This window comes from Muntiacus reevesi, chromosome 17 (assembly GCF_963930625.1).
Source record: "Muntiacus reevesi chromosome 17, mMunRee1.1, whole genome shotgun sequence".
Classification (NCBI taxonomy): Eukaryota; Metazoa; Chordata; class Mammalia; order Artiodactyla; family Cervidae; genus Muntiacus; species Muntiacus reevesi.
This window is the reverse complement of record NC_089265.1, coordinates 11736167-11757935: the sequence shown is the minus strand read 5'-3', so window position 1 is coordinate 11757935 and position 21769 is coordinate 11736167. Positions and strand designations below refer to the sequence as shown.

The window sequence follows — 21769 nt, the reverse complement described above, 5'->3', positions numbered from 1 at the left end:
TAGTTTCTGAAAAAATAGTGCCCAGGACTACAACTCACCTTTAGTGATATTATTGTAAAAATGTGTTAGGGAAACCTAACTAAAAATTGGGGTCAAGAAGTCGCAAAGGGAGGACTTTTAAAAATGTGCCACTCTTCACAGCTTGCATACTGCTTCAGGAAGACTACCTTTCACAGTAAGTTGCCCTCATCTGTAGCCGGAAAGCCACCACCATTATGAACTCTCATTTTTCTCCAATGAACTTTTGTTCAGACCAATCCTTTCCCACCTCCTCCTTTCTTTTATAAAAGAATGCTGCTCTCTTGTTCTCTGGACTTGCTTGTGGTTTGCCATAGTTTCCTCATACCAAATTGCAATTCCTTTGCTAATCCAAAAAATAAATTTACTTTTCTTTAAATAAAATTACTCGTTGCCCTAATGTTGACATTAACAGTATATTTACTACATGCCAGTGCATATACTGGTCTTCCCTGGTGACTCAGTGGTAAAGAATTCATCTGCCAATATAGGAGATACAGGTTCAATCTTCCTGGGTCAGGAAGATTCCTTGGAGAAGGAAATGGCAACCTACTCCAATATTCATGCCTGGGAAATCCCAAGGACAGAGGAGCCTGGTGGGCCACAGTCCATAGCGTTGCAAAGAGCTGGACACCATTTAGCCACTAAACAACAACAAGGGCATATACTACTAGGTAGCAAAACATGTGATACTCAAGATGTCTACCAAAAAATATCCTCTAAGCAAGAAATGTGAAAACCATTGTCAAGTCAAGGCCAGAGGAATAAAAACCAAAAGAGGATTCATGAAAAAGAATCAGTTCAAGACAGACAATAAAGGAGGAAGTACATGCATGAGTGCTGAGTAGCTTTGATCAGGTCCAGGTCCAACTTTTTGTGTCCCCGTGGACTGTAGCCTGCCAGGCTTCCCTGTCCATGGGATTCTCCAAGCGAGAAAACTGGAGTGGGTTTCTGTGCCCTCCTCCAGGGGATCTTCCAAACCCAGGGATCTAACCCTACTCTCCTGCATCTCCTGCATTGGCAGGTGGGTTCTTTACCACTAGTGCCAAAGGAAGCAGAGAGAATTTAAACACAAGATCATAGGGAGGTTGAAATTAGATTATTCAGCATAGGATCTAAACTCAGAAAAAACATGGCATCCAGTAGGTGTTAGTTGTGTAGAGGACTGGGCATACCTAGCTATTACTGACAGAGAATCTGAAGAAACAAAGTGAACTACTTTTATTATAGAGAAATAAAACAAAGAAAGTTTCCAGGACATGATCTAGACAAAGTACAATCAATAATAGAGGGACAGCTATTCATTTAAGATAATTTTAGATATCATGGAGGTAGAAGTGGTCATTTATAGTTTCAGAAAAATTGCTGAAAAGTAAAAATCTGACAGATGATCATATATGAAAATAGGGAAGGGCCGATGAATTTAGATATGAGAATAGTCTTCCTGAATGCTCTCAAGTTCTGCATTTCTTTATAGAATCACACAACGATCAAAACATGATCAAAAACATACATGGCAGCTATGCAGGCAACATTAGCACTAAAATAAATGAAACAATAGTCATAACCTAAAGTTTGAATGACAATTTGAATTACACCAGCAATATATCATCTTCATAACTTCTTATTAAATTCCAGGAAAAAAATCCAACACAAATGGTTTGATGTGCCAATATATTTACTGAAGGCTTATTTTTGTGCATTTCACTCACATTTAATCAATGTTCTAAGAATATTACTCCAATGCGATGTGTAGAGAAGTAGCTATAAATACAGACATCAATTAATATCCTGTGAATTTTCAGACCTTAAGTAAAATTTATAATGTTGTGATTTGCAGAAACTTGTATTACCATTGCTCATATCCATATGTGGAGGTGAAAATGTCCAAATATAGCTCTTAATGCTCTAATCTGATCATTTTTTACACACTTCTTCCCTCAATTTTTTTTTGCACTGTCTCCTGTGCCACTTTTTTTTTTCTTGGTATGACTTAGATGTTTTATAATTCTTTTTAAAAAATTTTTATTGAAGTATGTTTGATTTACAATGTTGTGTTACTTTCAGGTGTATAGCAAACTGAGAACAGTATGGAAGTTCCTTAAAAAACTAAATGTAAAACTACCATATGACTCAACAATCCCACTCTTGGACATATATGCAGAGAAAACTGTAATTCAAAAAGATACATGTAGCCCAATGTTCACTGCAGCACTGTTTATAATAGCCAAGACATGGAAGCAACCTAAATACCCACCAAAAGAGGAGCAAAGAACATGTGGTCTGTATGTATACATATAATGGAATATTACTCAGCCATAAAAAAGAACAAAATAATGCTACTTGCAGCAACAGGGATATAATTAGAGATTTAGTGATTATCATCCCACTTATTTTCTTGACAACCTAGCATCTACTATGGCTGTTCAAGTCCTTATGTTATGAATAAGTGGATGCAAAAGCCTCTCAACTGGTCTTCTCTTGACAAGCCTAGTCTTTTGTAACTATTTTATGAATCTGAAAAATTTCTGAGTGTCATGAAATTAATGTACCTAGAGCATGTACTCTGAGAACTCTACCTTCCACCCCTGTTATTTAAACATTGTTTCCTCAATTTCTGTTAAAAATTAAAGTCCACTTTTTCTAACCAACTCTTCCAAAATAATATAGAATATTCCTTCCAGAAATATATTATCTATGAATATTAATCTTCTACATATTATTGAAAAATTATGTATCATGCCGTATAGTCATTTATAATAAGAAAACCTGTGTCACAGGCTGGTTAGTAAATAAAGAGAAAACAGGAAACACTTAAAAGAGTGTTTAGCTTTTAATAATTATTAGCTTAATAACTATTAGCTATGTCATCATTTTTAGTCATGTATTAACATAGACTGGTCTTTGTTTTAGTTTTCACATCTTGATCCACATAACGCTACAAGAGAGAATACTTTCACAATTCCTTTCTGTCAGTCCAATTTTTACACCTCTTTAAAAACTGGTGAAATTCTCATCAGCATTCCTGCCAATAGTTCTCCAACTCCTATTAATTAAAACTTGGACTATTCTTATGTCAATTATCTTCCTATTGCTTTCCTGTTACGACTGCCTTGGGTGAAGACTGTAATTTTAATGGACTTATTGTGTATATTTTTTATTATTAGACTTCAAGCTTATTCATTCCATTTTTCTTATCTCTATTCTTGCTTGCTTTCCCAAGGTTGAACTAACTTCTCTTCTCATCCAGGCTTCTCTATTAGTAACTGGCCAAAGATGACAGCAAAAATCAGGCAATATTAAATAACCCCCTTGCCCATCACTGCTCCCAAATATGCATACATTTACATACACAAATATTATCTGTACATGAATCTTGTCTGTATTTGCGGAGGATGTTTCTTGGTGCGGGTTCCTCAGAAGCAGACAAGCAGGAGTAAATCTCTGTGTATCAGAGGTGTGTTAAATGTGCTCTGAGGAGAAACCTGTGAAAGAGTAAGGGAAGTAGCAGAGAGAAGGAGAAGAGCAAATCAAGCAAGGGCATAAATTTAGCAAGTCTCTTAGAGAGTAGTGTCAGTCTGATCTTGAAGCGGAGCCCTGGAATGTGCACTATGCATCAGTGTTTCCCCAACTGGATCTAAGGGAGTTGGCCTTTTATACTTCTTCCTCCATCAATCACTGGTTAAATCTGACAACAGGCTCACAGGCATTTTCCAGAAAGAGCAGGTGGCTTCCGCAGATGGACAGAAGTTCTCTGAGTTGCAGGTAAATACTATTAGGCCTAAATACACACAAAAGCCTAGAAAACAACCTATAAAAATAGCAAATGGGACAGGAGCTTCTCACTTTGCAATGAGTACAAACCATGTCCATTCCAGAAGGGAAGTGGAAATTCTTTCAGCCTTAGGATCATCTCCCTCAGCAATGACTTTAGCAGTACTCAAAATTCAGACCAAACACACCTTTCTCACTCACTCTAAAAAACTTCTCACTATTGAAATAATGCCTAGTAGCACATTGTACATTTTCATTATCTTCATATTCTTTATTGCTCACTGAAATGATCATTTCTAGGAAAAAATTGTAAACTTGAATTAATCATAAAACATATCCTTTCCAATATCATTTAAATTCACCCTAAAATACATTAGGCATAGACTTCTTTCCAATGTTTTAAGAAACCTTCAGATGAAGATGTTTCCTTTTCAGATAATTTCTATGGTTCCGAATGCTTTTCTACGTAACAGCTATTCCCTCATTTAATCTCCTGTTGATAGAGCCAAGATTTTATCTGTTCAAAACTCTTCTCTCATTCAGGAATAATTCTTTATTTTTCTAAGCCAATAATTATCTTCCCCATGTTTACATATCAGAATATTAATGCATCTGAAGATGTGCAATTGTTTCCCAAGGGTAAAGCTAAACTACAGATTAAATTTAATATGTTATCTTAGAGAATAGCTTTTACTCAAAGGTGTGATTCATAAATTTCTATTATGTATTGAAATAATACAATATTGTTATAGGGAATATATATTAGTAAATCTAATATAAAAGAATTATAAAGAGTGACTATGCCAAATTGCCATAAAGGTTAACACCTCAAAATCAATTAATGTAATACATTATACTAATACAATAAAGGACAAAACCTGAATAGATAGAGAAAAAGACATTTAACCAAACCCAGTATCCATCCATGAAAAAAGCTCAAAAACACAAGTTTAGAAGGAACTTCTCCTACCTGATAAAAGACACCTATCAGAAACTGACAGTTAACATATATCACAGCAAAAAACTGTACACTCTCATAGAGCTCAGAAACCAAACAAAGGTATGTACTCTCAAAATCAGGCAAAGAAAAAAAAAAAACAAACAGAATGCACTCAGATTAGAAAAGAAGAATAAGAGTACCTTTATTTACACACAACATGATCCAGGTTACACAGATTCCTAGGAAATATCCAGTAGTCACATATGGATGTGAGAGTTGGACCACGAAGGAAGCTGAGTGCCGAAGAATTGATGCCTTTGACCTATGGTGTTGGAGAAGACTCTTGAGAGTCCCCTGGACTGCAAGATCAAACCAATCAGTCCTAAAGGAAATCAGTCCTGAATATTCACTGGAAGGACTGATGCTGAAGCTGAAGCTCCAATACCTCAACCACCTGATGCCAAGAACTGGCTCTTTAAAAGAGACCCTGATGCTGGGAAAGATTGAAGGCAGGATGAGGAGGGGATGACAGAGGATGAGATGGTTAGATGGCATCACTGACTCGATGGAATGAGTTTGAGCAAGTTCCAGGAGTTGGTGATGGACAGAGAAGCCTGGCAGGCTGTAGTCCATGAGGTCACAAAGAGTCAGACATGATTAAGTAACTCAACTGAACTGAAGAAATATGTAAAAACAACCACTAAAATTAAAAAAATAAATTCAGTAAGTTCACGGGACAAAAATCAATAAAACGTCAAATATATTTAGACTAACAGTGAGCAATTAAATATGAAAATAAAAATACTTTGCATCAAATAAAGCAGGGGAAAATACCAAAATAATTATGAGAACTGTACAATGAAAATTGAAAAATACTGCTGAGAGAAATCAAATATGACCTAAATAAATGGACAGACCTTTCCTTTCCTTTTCATGGATTATTATGAAATCATCTTGAGATGATTAAAATTAAATTCTTCTAAAATTGATTGGTTATGCATTCAAAGCAATCCTCATCAAAATTCCAGCAGATTTCTTCCCTTTAGAAATTTAGAAGTTAATCTTAACATTTATATGGAAAGGCAAAAGCCACAAAACAGCAAAAGCAATTTTTAAAAAAGAACATCACAATTGGAGGACTTAATGCTTTCCAATTTCAGACTTACTACAGAGCTAGGGTAATCAAGAGAGTGTGTTACTGAGAAAAAGTGTGGTACTGATAAACATATACACAGATCAATAAGGCAAAATTAAGAGTCCAGATATAACCTTTATATTTATGTAAGATAAACACAATTTTCAACAAAGGCTCAAAGGCAATTAATTTAATGGAGAAACAATAGTCTTCTCGACAATATCCAAATACTAAAAGATGATTCTAAACTATTCTCTCACATTATACTTAAAAATGAGCTCAAAATGAATCTGAGACATAAGTGCAACAGCTAACATTATAAAGCATTTGAAGAAAATAAAGAGAAAATATTATGATTTGGGGTTAGAAAAATATTTCTTAGACACTAGAAGAGAATATCATCCATAAAAGAAAAAAATGATAAAATTAGTTTGGTCAAAACTGAAATCAAAGGTACTTACAAAGCATTTTTTTAAAAACAGAAAGACAAGATGCAGACTGAGAGAAAATATTTACTAAGCCTTTATCTAGTAAAGGTCTTGTATCTAAAATTTATAAACTAAACTGGTAACTGAATAGCTGGAAGACAAATGATTCTCTCTAAAAATGAACAAAAGTTTCAAATAGACATTCCATCAAAGAACTACGAAATTAGACAAATGACAGAAGGAAAGATATTCAGCAGCATACTAAGGAAAATGCAGTTTAAAGCACAGTGACATACCACTTTACATCTACTTTACAATGATTCAAAAAGACAGACCTAGTATTTATTGGCAGAGATGTGGAAGAACTGGTATCTTCATACACTGCAGGTGAGAAAGTAAAATGGTATAGTACCTTTTTTAAACAGTTTGGCATTTTCTTAAAAACATAAGTGTAAATTTACCACATGACCCAGCAATATGACTCCTGGGAATCTAACCAGAAGAAATGAAAACACATGCCCACACAAAAAAATCCTATGTTATGTTTATAGCAACATAACAATCCAAATCCATAATGCCCCCTAACTAAAAACAATCAAATGTCTATCCACCAGTAAATAAATAGTACAATATGGTATATTCATACAGTGGATTACTATTCAGCAATAAAAAGGAGGAAAATACCAATACCTGCCATATGGATGATTTTCAATAACGTTATACAGTGAAAAATAATTCAGCCACAAGAAACCCTTCCGCATATTTTATGACTCAATGTATATGAATTTGCCATTAAGAGGATAGAAAGTAGGTTAGTGATTGGCTAGGACTAGGGTTAGGAATGTGGGATGACTAGGAAAAATATAAGAGATCTTTTTGGAGTGCTGAAAATATTCCAAAATTGGATTGTAGTGATGATTGTATAACTCCATAAACTTACCAAAAATTAAACTGTATACTAAAACCAAGTAAATTTTTATCAATATAAATTATACCTGAAGAAAAGCTATTAAAAAACCCTGACATTTTTGAAGGCCTCTCCCTATTTCACTGGTTATTACCAGAGTTACTGATAAGGGGTCCTCTCAACTCACAAGTGCATCACCATTGGCAAGTCTGTGCTCCTGTACTTGGTAAAGCTCTTCTTTTTCTTCACTCTGCCACCTCTGGCCTGCTGGCAACCTTGGGCTGTTCCTTGGTGAGATCAAGTTCTACATGGTTTTACCCTATCCATTCGTTTTATGGTTCATGGAGATTCCTTATCAATTTCTTGTATTAATGATGTCACAAATGTAAAATTTATTTATTTGCTATCCTTGTTTGTTTTTCAAAAATAATTTGGAGAACTGAGTAGTATAAAACTACATTGTTATCATTATCTTTTAATATAAGGAAATTTGAACTGCTTTTTAAGTCTTAGGGCAAAAAGAAAAATAATAAATGAATAAAAAAGGGATCCCAAACAAGAGACAATAGACATGATAATGCTAGACACATAAGTAGCAGAGAGATGAAAGTCACAATATTGTTACAAATGTCAAGTGAAGAAATCAGAAAATACAGAAATATTTAGGACACAGTACCACAGTGACTTTATAGATAAATAGATATGCTTGTATAGAAGTACACACAGACACAACCCTTACTTCAACTGGATGATTCCTATTCATTTTCATAGGCCAATAAATATGGAATCTTCCCTGGTAGTTCAGCTGATAAAGAATCTGCCTGCAATGGAGGAGTGAAAGTAAAAGTCACTCAGTCATGTACAACTCTTTGTGCCCCCAAGGACCCATGGAATTCTCTAGGCTAGAATACCGGAGTGGGTAGCCATTCTCTTCTCCAGGTGATCTTCCCAAACCAGGGATTGAACCCAGATCTCTCACATTGCAGGCAGATGCTTTAGCAGCTGAGCCACAAGGGAAGCCCAAGAATACTGGAGTGGGTAGCCTATTCCTTCTCCAGAGAACCTTCCTGACCCAGGAATTGCAATGCAGGAGACCCTGGTTCAATTCCTGGGATGGGAAGTTCCCCTGGAGAAGGGATAGGCTACCCACTCCAGTATTCTTGGGTTTCCCTGGTGGTTCAGCTGGTAAAGAATCCACCAGCAATGTGAGAGACCTGAGTTCGATCCCTGGGTTGGGAATATCCCCTGGAGGAGGGCATGGCAACCCACTCCAGTATTCTTGCCTGGAGAATCCATGGACAGAGGAGCCTAGTGGGCTGCAGTCCATCCATGGAGTCACAAAGAGTCAGATACGACTGAGCAGCTAAGTACAGCACAGCATATATAGAATCTACTTATTTTTTGCCAGAAAAACATTCCCTGATCCATGATATGTGAGTTAGCTGCACCAATATTTATAGTATTCTTTTTTAAATGTATCAAATTTATTAAAAGTGGTTGTTTACTTATTTATTTCTTCCTCTAAAGTATGAATGATTAGAAGCTGCTGGCACTGTTAATCTTATTTATCTTAAACCCAGCAGCTGAACATATGTTTATTGAATTAATTAGCCATCTAATCATTCCTTCATTTCTGAGTCTCACTATATGTAAACCAGCATATTTCTTCATTTTAGCTAGAATTTCTTTCTTATTTGGCTCAACACTTTTGCAGGTCACATTTCTGCCTTATACTTTTATTTAAACTTCTGGTTTTTATTTTCACATTTATGCATTTCTATATTTTCTTCCATTTTTGAATGTCCATGGCACGGTGTCTATATCTGTCTTGTGATATTTATTTCTTTCCATCTTGCATAATACTTGTCTTTTTTTCTCATCCCAGCTACTAAAATTTAAACCATCTGCAGAAACAATTGGGACTTTCTTTTTATTCCCTACTAGATTTTGCATAGAATAAGTATACAATATGCAATGGATTTAGAATAACTTAGATTTATTGAGGATATAATGTGTGCTAAGCTTGTGTCCCCATGGATAGAGGAGCCTGGCGGGCACAGTCCATGGGGTAACAAACAGTCAGACATGACTGAGTGACTAAGCACACAAGCTTGTGTTAAACTTGGAGACATAGATTAGGTGTTCTATCAATTGCTTGATTTGATTGACAAGAGATTCAGAAGCCACTGAACAATAGTTTACTCCCTGTTTTCCTCTACTTACGTTAACCAGAAATCACTATGAAATGAACCTAGGTAAGAATTGGTATCTTATGGCTATTTATTTGTAATGCAGGGATCTCTTACCTATGTGCTATGTTTTTGAAAAACAGTATACAATTGGTAAGGTTCCAGGCAAGAATACTACAGTGAGTAGCCATTCCCTTCTCCAGGGGATCTTCCTGAGCCAGGAGTCCAACTTGGGTCTCCCTCACTCCAGGCAGATTCTTTACCATCTGAGCCACCAGGTGAAGCCCAGGAGAGCAAAAGTGAAGCCTTTAATTGTTGTTTAGTTGCTAAGTCACGCCCAACTCTTTTGCAACCCCATGGACTGTGGCCCGCAGACTCCTCTGTCTATGGGATTTCCCAGGCAAGAATATTGGAGTGGGTTGCCATTTCCTTCTCCGGGGGATCTTTGCAACCCAGGGGTTGAACCCACATCTCCTGCACTGGCAGGTGGTTATTTACCACTGAACCACCAGGAAGGTCTGTAAGCCTTAGTTCACTGACTTGTGATCAAAGATTTTGAAAAAAGTGACTTGCACTGATTTCTTTATCTACTGTTATTCAAAGAAGAGTGAGTCTCCATTGTCCTTAAAGGTTTAAGTTCCTGTCCAGTGAATGAACTATGAATTTGGAGCAAATAAACAGCTTCTCATTTGGAACAAATGTGTTCTTACAAGGTTATAGCCAGTCTAAAACTTCCAGATTTGGGAGACTACCTCAAGAAGACCAAGGTCAAGCTCCATGCCAGCTCTAAGCCAAATTACTTCAGTAGAACCCTGTGGCGGGAAAATGCTGCTGTGGGGTATGTGTAGCAAACTGAACTAATAATGGATGTTAGAAAGTTTGCAAAACGTTTTCTCTCTTTCTTAGTAACTAGTAAAGAAAGAGAAAAAAAAAAGTAAAGAGAGATCTAAATATATTATTCCTTCAAGCTTGCTCTGAAAGTATGCTCAACCAGCAAAGGGTTAATATTTGATATTAAACCAAGTTCAGAGTTTGTATTTTTAACTTTTTTTATCTGAGCATTACGTTTACAGAATTGACATTGTTTGTGACTTTAAAGTGATAGCAAGCATACCAGTTATCCCAAAGTAAGCAGATATCACAGTGAACTAGAGTAGTGATCCAAGGAAACATGATTTTTCTCCACTCAGTAAAATTATATGTAAGAGTGGGACTAGAATATATTTTGGCCTTTGAATGTAATAAACACTGAAACTTGTTAAAATACCAATTACATTTTATTGGTATGGGAAAGGAGGCTATAGGGAAGGGCTCCAATTCTCCAGCATCATCTATGCTTGAATGGGCTAACTCTATCTCGAGGACTAATATTGAAGAATAAAGAAACCTGACATTTCAGAGCCATGCCTTACAAGCTAGTTTAGTTGTGACAGAGCTATTTTTTCCATTCTGCTTACTTCTTGCCTTAACAGGAAAAAAAGAAAGAAAGAAAGTAAAAGATGCTCTTATAATTCTCCTTCAATTGCAAAATATATTTATGTATGTAAATGTTTAATCTAATATCTAGTTTATACATGCTCAACCTCAGGGAGATTCAGTGTTGAGCATATTCTCAACCAGGAGGAGTTTGCCTTACCAACTAACCTTATTAAGTGATTTCCATCATATAAATAATGACCGACATGTCTTGACAACCTTATCAAAAATGATACCCCTTTTTTCTATTTGTTTTATTCAAAGCATTCATCAATACTTTCTGATATGTATACACACAGACATATATGTGTGTATATGTACTGTTGTTGTTTCATTGCTAAGTTGTATCCAACTCTTTGTGACCCCATGGACTGTAGCCTGCAAGGCTCCTTTCTCTCTCCATGGGATTTTCCAGGCAAGAATGCTGGCGTGGGTTGCCATTTCCTCCTTCAGGAGATCTTCTCCACCCAGGAATAGAATCCACATCTCCTGCATTGGCAGGAGGATTCTTTATCACTGAGTCACCTAGGAAGCCTGTGTATGTATAATATATGTGCGTATGACTATCATCTACTTCTTCCAGAAATGAAGCTTCATGAAAGTAGTAACTGTCTAGTTTTCCAGCATTATAATACCCAATGCTAAATCATGTGAGATTCATGATGGAAATTCTATACATATGCAAGTAGTAAATATGCAAAATATATGTATTCAAACCAGTAATGTTGATCAAAAATAAAACAAGATATGCTGTTAACCTGTGAGAAACAAAGCTTTCAGTCTTAGATGTCGGAATCTTATCTATTCTTATACATTGTTAATCTCTAACTTCTTTAATAAATAACACAGTTTATCCAATATCTGTAATTTTATGTGGCAATATGGCAGAATAAAATGTTTTTAATGGTTTCTCAGAGAATACTGTTACAAAATGATCAGTAGTTCTAATTCTAATCATTGATCTACTGGTGATACAATTTTAAAGAATAAAAGAGAAAGACATGTGAATTATTGCTAAGGCATTGGGGTTCAAAATAGCCACTGAAATTTGAAGTTCAAAGAGCCATAAAAAGTTCTCTCTAGTTACTTACTGTTGTCACTTTTAAGGTGAAAATACCTTATTTCACCAAATTTTAAGGGTGAAATTGTGATTTTCAGCACAATTCTACTATGGTAATTTCTATTAGGGTAATCACCTAAGTTACTATCATCACATTTGCACAAAGAGCAGGCAAAAAGCAGTTAAATCAGCTACTCTTTATGGTAAAATTTTACTTCCATAAATGCTACAGGTAATACATTTAATCAATATTTTTAATTTAAATACATTTGCTCTGATAAAGGTTTGGTATTAGACATTTCACAAACAGTTAACCAGTTCTCAAACAAATCTAAAAAGAAACAGATGTTGACATATAGCTCTCTCTTGTCACATCTACTTGTTTTCCTTTAATTGGCTTTAGTCTCTCAATCAATATGAATCTGAATCAGTTTTTAAATAACTTTCTACATTGCTTTTATCCTACCTACTTCTATATTGCATATTATTTAGATATGTGTTTGCAAAATTTAGTCATCATCCTCAGACAAAAATAGTCTTAAAATTAATTGCAAAAAAATTAATTACAAAGTTGAATTTGTTGCATACTCTAAAAGTGATGATACTATAACATAAAAAATAATAACTTAAAAAGGACTTTATAATGGATTGTGGGACAACATCCTATTATAAATGTTCTGATTTTTATACAAATATATTGAAGCCTGTCTCTCTCAGAGAAACACAAAGAAGCAAAGTCTTGCTCACTTTGACCATGATGAAAGATGACACAGACAAGAAGAATTTAGCTTTGAATATAGCCTTCCCTTGGATTATAACAGCACTCTGAAAAGAAGACTTTAGTAATATTCCATTCTTCTAATAAGCTTCAAGTAAATAAAGTTTATTTCCAATAATTATTTTTCCAAATAATTATTTGAAAATATTATTTCCAAATAAAGACACTATTGATAAGAAAATTTTAACTTTTAGTTTGAATTCAGAAATGAATTTAAATAAGCACTTTAAAAGACTCTTAGTTATTTCATGATGATAGTATCACTGTATTTTGTCTACTGTTCTTCAAAGAGAACAAAATAGCAGGACACATATATACAACGGTAAAGTATAGTCATGTTGAGTTTTGTTGAAATACTCAAAAAGAGTAAAGAAGGTGAATGGCTTTATTGCTTAAGAAGGTAAACCAAAAAAAAGTAAATGAAACAAAGGGATATTTTATTATTTTGATCTGTGATCACTGTCCTTATATTCCTCAGTTCAGTTCAGTTCAGTAGCTCAGCCGTGTCCGACTCTTTGTGACCCCATGAATCGCAGCATGCCAGGCTTCCCTGTCCATCACCAACTCCTGGAGTTTACTCAAACTCATGTCCATCGAGTCGGTGATGCCATCCAGCCACCTCATCCTCTGTCGTCCCCTTCTCCTGCCCCCAATCCCTCCCAGCATCAGGGTCTTTTCCAGTGAGTCAACTCTTCACATGAGGTGGCCAAAGTACTGGAGTTTCAGCTTCAGCATCAGTCCTTCCAATGAACACCCAGGATTGATCTCTTTTAGGATGGACTGATTGGATCTCCTTGCAGTCCAAGGGACTCTCAAGAGTCTTCTCCAACACCTTATATGCTTAAACTACTTTAATTATTTGGAGATCAGAAGGTGATGAGAGGACAAATTCATCAATTGGGATATCACTTTAAAGATTTTAATAAAGCCCCTCTAGTAGAGTGTAAATACCACGGAAGTCAGAGAGTTTTCAGTCCTCCTTTTGGCCTTCATATCAAGCTTTCCTCATTTCTTGACTTTCCTCAATTTTTTCCTTAAAAAAAAAATCTTTCTAGCTTTACTGAGATGCAGTGGACATAAGACATTGGGTAAATTTAAGGTGTATGACAAGTTGATTGTATACGTTTACATATTGCAAAATGATTATCACTATAACATTAGCTAACATCTGCATCCTGTCACATAATTACCATTTCTTTTGTGGTGAGAACATTTAAGATTTACTCCCGTAGCAACTTTCGAGTATGGAATTTAGATTTATTAACTATGATCACTACGCTGTATATTAGACCTCCAGAATTTATTCATCTTATAACTGGAAGTTTGTACTCCTTGATCAACATCTTCTCCAGCCTCTTGCCCTTGGTAACCACCAGGCTAGTTTCTTGGAAAAGATCAACTCTATTAAGAAATTTGCATATATATAAGACAATGTTACTCTTCTCACTACTTTTTTTTTTCCCCTTTTGGAAAATGTAACTTTTTTATGAGCTATTCAGATTATCTTCAGCTGTACTTTAAAGTGTATAGTATCAAGATTGCAGTAAAACTAGGAAACCTACTAAATATTTTACTTAAAAAGCTACCCTTAAGGAAAAGGTGGGGTGTTTACCAAAGACAGTGGGACCCTCCTTTTTCACTAGTATCTATATTAAACATGCACAGATTTCTAGAAATTCCTATGTACACTTTTGGTGAGAAACATTTTGTTTTGTCCTAATTTATTATGTCTCCTGTGAACTAGTCAATAATTTAATAATGAGAGTTCATTCTATTTTCTCTTTCAAATTTCACTGACTGAAAAAAGCTAAAGGAAAACTTGCTATGGAGATTACTGGACTTTCAAGGTGGTTTTTTGTTTTTTTTCCTACTTTTGAATATGTATCTGTTTGATTGGGGGCTTTCCTGGTGGCGAAGAATCTGCCAGCAATGCAAGAGATACAGGAGATGCAGATTTGATCCCTGAGTCAGGAAGATCTCCTAGATGAGTAAACTGCATCCCACTCCAGTGTTCTTGCCTGGAAAATCTCATGGACAGAGGAGGCTGGTGGGTTGCAGTCTGTCCATGGGGGTCGCAAAGAGCCCATGCGGGACACAACTGAGCCCACACACACAGGAAAAGTGCACGCTTCTGTGCGCTTCACTTGTTCACACTTTTCTGCTTGGTTTTCTAACACTCTACCACCTCTTCCTTTCATTAAATGTTAAGGGACAATTACAACAGACTATATCAAAGCTAAAACTTCCCTGTCAATAGTATCTTTTGGATGCTCCTTCTCTATGATCGATATCAAACTGCTCTGTGAAGGGGGGGTATGTCATCACATCAGGGACTTCTAGCCCTAGCCACGCTCCACATTCTGAACTTGGGCGCTGAATACTGGTTCTGTCCTGGGAAAACATGTGCACCTACCACAGGTTCAGTAGTATTTCTGGGACACTTGAAAACCAAGCGACGCTTGTAAATGTACAGGCCTATGGGTTATACATAATGCAGTGTTGACAAGTACAAAAGAAGAAACAAAATGCAACTTCTGCAAAAAAAAAAAAAAATTAAACATGTTTATCAAAAGTCTGTTTATTTTTTAATTGAAGTATATTCTTGCTGGCATAATCCCACGGACAGAGAGCCTGGCAGGCTACAGTCCATGGGGTCACAAAGAGTTGGTAACCACTGAGCACACACACACATAGGTGATTGACAGTGTTTTGCTAGTTTCAAGTGTATATCAAATTGAGGCAGTTATGTATATATTTTCTTTTCATATTCTTTCTCCCTCTAGCTTATTACAAAATATAAGTATAGTTCCCTGTCCTCGCCAGTAGGTCCTTGTCTGTTTTCTATTTTATATATAGTAGTGTGTTCATGTTAATCCCAAACTCCTAATTTATCCCTCCATCCCCTTTCCCCTTTGGTAACCATAAATTTATTTTCTGTGTCTCTGACTCTATTTCTATTTTGTTATAAGTTTTTTTGTTCAAAAGTCTGTTGATATCATTGAATTCTATCATTTTTGGAAATTTTCTTTTTAGAAAGTACAAGATGTATTAAAGGTAACTTACTCCTAAGAATGTGTGATGTAGTACCAGGAAGTTATCTTAAAAACATAATAAAATATGTGCTCTAGGCAATCATATAAGTAATTTTCACATTTCCATGAGAGGAGGCAGCAGGTTCAGAACTGTGGGAAGGGTTAAGACAGTCAATTAAATGGTTGAAAATACAGTTAAACCAATAAAAAGTTTTAGTTCCCCAAATGGCTCAGTTTGTTAACTAAAGGTCATCTTTGGGCTTCCCAGGTGGCACGAGTAGTAAAAAAAAAAACCCCGCCTGCCAATGCAGGAGACTTAAGAGACATGGGCTTGATCCCTCTGTTGGGAAGATCCTCTGGAAAAGAGCATGGCAACTCAACCCAGTATTCTTGCCCAGAAATCCCATGGACAGAGGAGCCAGACGAGCTATGGTCCATAGGACTGCAAAGCGTTGGACAACTGAAGCATCTTAGCATGAACTCATGCAAAGGTAATCTAACAAATCTTTTCAGGTAACATTTCTATAATTTGCAACCATCTTGTATTTGTATTTCTGCATGTGTTTTAAATTTGTTTACTTCCTTTTTTGATAAATACAAATTTTGTTTTCTCATCCCACCTTTTAATTAATTATTCAATGGATTGATTTTTTCTTATTTTATTTGTTGAATATTTTTGGCTATTTACTCTCCTTCTTTCATTTCCCCCCACAAGAGATATTTTATCAGAGGATTAAGCTTGTAACTCATTTAAACTTTAATAATAAGTTGAGATAAGTCTGGCACCAAGACTTCTAATCATTTGCTTTACTGGATAAAACTACAGAGGTGAGTCAGAGCTCCATCTATCCTGCAGGAACCTTCAGAGGGAAGCAGCTATTACATGGTTCAATTTGTCTTTTGTTCCAACACCCAAATCAGATGACCAGTTTGCTGGACCACTGAGGGCCCCATCATTTTCCTCTGGCTTCCCACTGCTCAGGCACAGTTGTTAACAAGAGTCCAATAATACACAAAGGGGAAAGGCTAGTTTCTTCAACAAATAGTGCTGGAAAATCTGGATATCTACAGGTAAAAGAATAAATTGGACACCTATCTTATACCATATACAAAAATCAACTTGAAATATCTTAAGCACTCAAGTATAAGACATGAAACTCTAAAAATCATAGAAAAGAATAAAGAAAATACTTCCTGGCATTAGCCTTAGCAAATTTTTGGATATGAAACCAAATGCATAGGCAACAAAAACAAAAATAAACATCAGGGACTATATAAAAAACAACAATTGTGTAACAGAAGAAACAAGAGTGAAAAGGCAACCTAGAGAGAGAGAGAGAAAATATTTGTAAACAACTTATCTGATAAGTGGTTAACATCCAAAATATACAAGAAACTACTACAACTCAATAGCAATAAAAATAACAACAACCTGATTAAAAAATGGGCATAAGACCTGAATAGATAGTTCTCCAAACAACACATGGAAATAACCACCAGGTATATGAAAAGGTGTTCAACATCACTAATAATCAGGAAATTGCAAATCAAAACCACCAAAATGAGAAATCACCTCACACATATAGGATAGCTATCACCAAAAAATATTATTACCAAGGATATGCAGAGCTTGTAAACTGTGTACACTGCTGATGGGACTGTAAAAGGGTGCATTTGCTACATGGAGCTTTCTCCAAAAATTAGAATTATATATACCATATGATTTAGCAATTCTACTTTTGGGCATATATCCAAAAGAAATGAAATCAGGATCTTGAAGAGATAGTTGCACCCCTATGTTCACTGTGGCGTTATTCACTAAAGCAAGAATATAGAAACAACCTAAATATAAAGATAATGTGGTATATACATATAATGGATTACCATTCAGTCTTAAAAAAGGAAATTCCTCTATTTACAAAAACATAGATGAACCTAATATGCTATGCTAAATGAAATAAGCCAGTTGCAGAAGGCAAATATTGTATGATTTATTTAAATAAGGTAACTAAAATTTCAAAATCTTAGAAGAGCAAGTAGATGATGGTGGTTGCCGGGGTTTAGGAAGAGGTGGATATGGGGATTTGTCCATTATACGCAACAGGGTTGGGGACAGCAGTCTCATTGCAGTAAAAAAGGACTATGGAATCAGACTGCCACTCCTCAAATCATCAAAAGCAAAACCATTCTTAGCAAAGTGCCCCCAAGCCTACCCTAATAATCAGTTAGAATTAGTCTGAATGATGAGACCTATCACATCCTCACTCATATATCACTTTGCCTCCCTTTCTGGAAGGATCAATTCAGCATTTATAAAGCAAGTGACATTTTCCTTTTTTCTAAAGCTACTCTATTTGAAAGCAAGGAGTCACTTTAAGTGTATAACAATTTCTGCCATGAATAAACATTTTAAAATCACAAAGACTACTGTAAATCAAAACTAGAAAAAATAGTGATTAAAAAATGTCTTTCTGTTTCTTAATCCATACACTTTTAAATGCATTGGTATATATTTGAGTCTTTGACATCTAAGCTGACAAATGATATCCAAAAAGAAAGTAATATTTTGATTTCTTAAATTATTTTAATATTATTCAACAAGTTGTTAAATAAAATATTTGTTTCTATGCTTTTCATAGAAAAACAAAATTTCAAATATGCTTCTCTAAAGGCAAACACCTTTATATTTTCAAAGATCAATTTAAATTCCATACATGTAGCTGATACTCTGCTCAAGATAGTTTGGGTTTGTGTTGTGAAAAGTGCCAATAGACACATAAAAGGAAATAGGTCTTATGTGAAGTTTTCAGAACTAGTTATCTTGCCTCGCGAGTACACAGGAAGCATCTAAAAAGTCTGAAACAGATTTTCCTTTCACCTGCTATGATGATAAATACCAACACCTCCACTGTTATGTTTCATTCATCAAGGCACATTTTCTAAAACTTCTTATTTGTACTTAATCCTCCTATATTAGAATTACTTCCATAACAGTTCTAAGAAAACAAACCTAAAACATACTGTAGAATGTATGTTAGTTTTTCTACAAAAGGGCTTTTAGAATACATTTCTCCTATTTTATGCATAATCTCAGGGGAAGTTTCTGTTTTATAAGGAATTACGGAAGTAAACCCAATCCATCACTTATAATAACATAGGAATGAAGTAAAACCCACTCCAGTATTCTTGCCTGGAAAAATCCCAAGGACGGAGGAGCCCAGGAGGTTGCAGTCCATGGGATCACAGAGAGTCAGATACGATTGAACTTAGTTTCATGAAGTAAAACCCCTGTTGTTAAAAAATGATTTTTAGGGAATTCCCTGAGGGTCCAGTGGTTAAGAATCCTTTGCCAATGCAGAGACATGGGTTCGATCCCTGGTCCAAAAAGATCTCCCATGCTACTGCAACTACTAAGCTTGCATGCCCTAGAACCCAGGCTCTGCAACAAGAGAAACCACCATAGAAAGAAGTCTGTGCACCTAAACAAAGCGTAGCCCCCACCCGCCGGAACTAGTGAAAGCCCACACACAGAACAGAGACCCAGTGCAGCCAAAAATAAAAATAAATAAATCTCTTTAAAATGTGTGAAAAATGATCTTTATAATTTACATTTGTGACCATAACCATACATTTCTAGATACACATATTTGATGGTATTAATATGCATAGGATAAACAATATATGTCAATATTAATTTAATAGTAAAATATCTTACAAAATGTTACTTAAAAAAAAATCTCAAAGGAGCTTTTTTTTTGTCCTTTTTGTTGAGATACATTTGAAATTGGGATAGACAAATTTTTATGCTTTTGAAATTGGAATGGATCAATTTTTTTTTACTATGTGATATCACGTATGTATGGGATCTAAAAATATATACAAATAAGCCCACCTACAAAACAGAAAGGGACCCAAAAACATAGAAGACAAACCCATACTTACCAAAGGGGAAGAGAGTAGGGTGGGAATAAATTGGGACTTTGGGATTAGCAGACACAAACTGCTATATATAAAATAGATAAGTAGCAAGGACCTACTGTACGGCATGAGGCTTTCCTGGTGGCTCATGGATAACAAATCTGCCTGCCAATGCAGGAGATGTGGGTTTGACCCCTGAGTAGGAAAGATTTCACGGAGAAGGAAATGACAAACCACTCCAGTATTTTTGCCTAGGAAACCTCATGGACAGAGGAGTCTGATGGATTAACAGTCCATGGGGTCACACAGAGTCAGAGGTGACTGAGCATGCACACACATTAACTGAATCACTTTGCTGTATGCCAGAATCTAACACAACATTGTCAATCAACTATACTCCAATTAAAAATTAATAAAAAATAAAGAGTGCTCACTTCATGTTAGGAATGTATGGGAACTAAATCATCTTGGCTTGAAAGACTATTTAAAAGGTGGAGAACATTGGACCAGCTCTAAAATACTATCATGAGTTCTTTCCCTTTGCAGCAGTTCCACGATGCCTGTACCTCACCTTTCTCAATATAATTCTTGGGCACCCAAGCAGGATCTCCAACTGCATACGGGTCATTATACGAACTGCAGCAGCCTTCTCAACTTCATAATTCAGTGGTGGTGGAGCCATCAAACATGGGAATGTCACCCAGTGGAGTATCAGTGGTGGAGTTGTACTATCAGTAACTGGTCCAATAGTGGGTGGTGAGGGTATAGGCATGGCGATGGGAATGCCAATACTGTTGCTGCCACTGTGTGTCCCTAGCCTCTGACTTATAAAGAAACTCTCCTGCCGGACTATGCTGACTTCCAAGCCTAGCAGGACCTGTCATGTAGTCATTAGGAACTGTTGGAGACTGAAGGGGTTCCAGGGTTTTATAAGGAATACTTCATCCCGACGTTCCGCAGCCTGACATGGGAGGGTGCAGTGGTTTCTGAGTAGTAGGAATTGTTCTTGACACAGTGTGCCAGTTCTTGCGAGCTGGTTATTTCCATGCTTGACACCATGGCTCACATTATCCAGAACTGTATGGTCGGTAGGTTTCCAAACATACCTTACAGGATGCTCCATACTTGCGTGAGCTATTATTTTGTAAGTACTTGATAAATTCTTATTTGTGGTCAAAATACTGATCTCTCTTTGAGCCACTTTCTCTTTACAAATGTCCAGTCTGATGGAAAACTCCATTATCTAGAGCTGAGATGCTTGGATATCTAGCAATCGGAGCATTGTTAACTAATGCATTTATTTGATAAGCAAGACTAACTAGGGATAGGAATGTGTAGGCTTTGGTCTCTCCTAAAGCTTTTCTCTTGTCTAGTAGCTGTATGTAGTTGTTTTCACAGCAGCCTGCCTTCCAGGTCAGGTTCTGGTAACCTTCTATCAAGGCCAAAGGGGATTTCCCTTTCTCTAGCCAAAGGGGATTTCCTCCTCTAGTAACATCTGCAGTTCTGCCATTTTCCACCCCTCTGCAATGCTTCCTCTCCTGTTAAACAGAGACAGAGGCAGCAGCAAGGTCCATGGAGGCTACCATCACATCACAAACTGGGTACAAACTGCCTGCCCACCTTCCAACTGGGTATTGTGGAACCTCACCTTCTCCTCTTCCTCCTCACTCTCTCCACCTTCCTCCGTCGACTGTGCAGACGCCTCCAGGATAGATCAACTTTTTACAGAAATACTGTTGGTCTCAACTTTTAATAGCTGTTGTTGCTGTTGTTTAGTACCTAAGTCCTGTCCAACTCTCTGTGACCCCAATGACTGCAGCCCGCCAGGCTCTTCTGTCCATGGGATTCTCCAGGCAAGAGTGGGTTGCCATTTCCTACTCTAGGGGATCTTCCTGACCTAGGGATCAGCTGGAGTCTCCTGCATTGGCAGGTAGATTCTTTACCACTAGTCACCAGGAAAGCCCTTTAATACATAAAATGCCTCAGGCACTGGAGAACTTTTTCATGAGAGTGTAGAACAGTTTGTAACAAAGTAACAAAATCATTAGAATGTATATTGGCCCCAATTCAAAATAGTATTTTGAGACATATTCAACTTGCCTACCAATTTGCCA

At 36.3% G+C, this 21769-nt stretch overlaps 1 pseudogene; it reads right to left on the bottom strand.

Moving 5' to 3' along the window:
• Positions 1-20167: 20167 nt before the first annotated feature.
• On the bottom strand, positions 20168-21165 carry LOC136148535 (abl interactor 1 pseudogene; annotated as a pseudogene).
• Between the last annotated feature and the right edge of the window lie 604 nt (positions 21166-21769).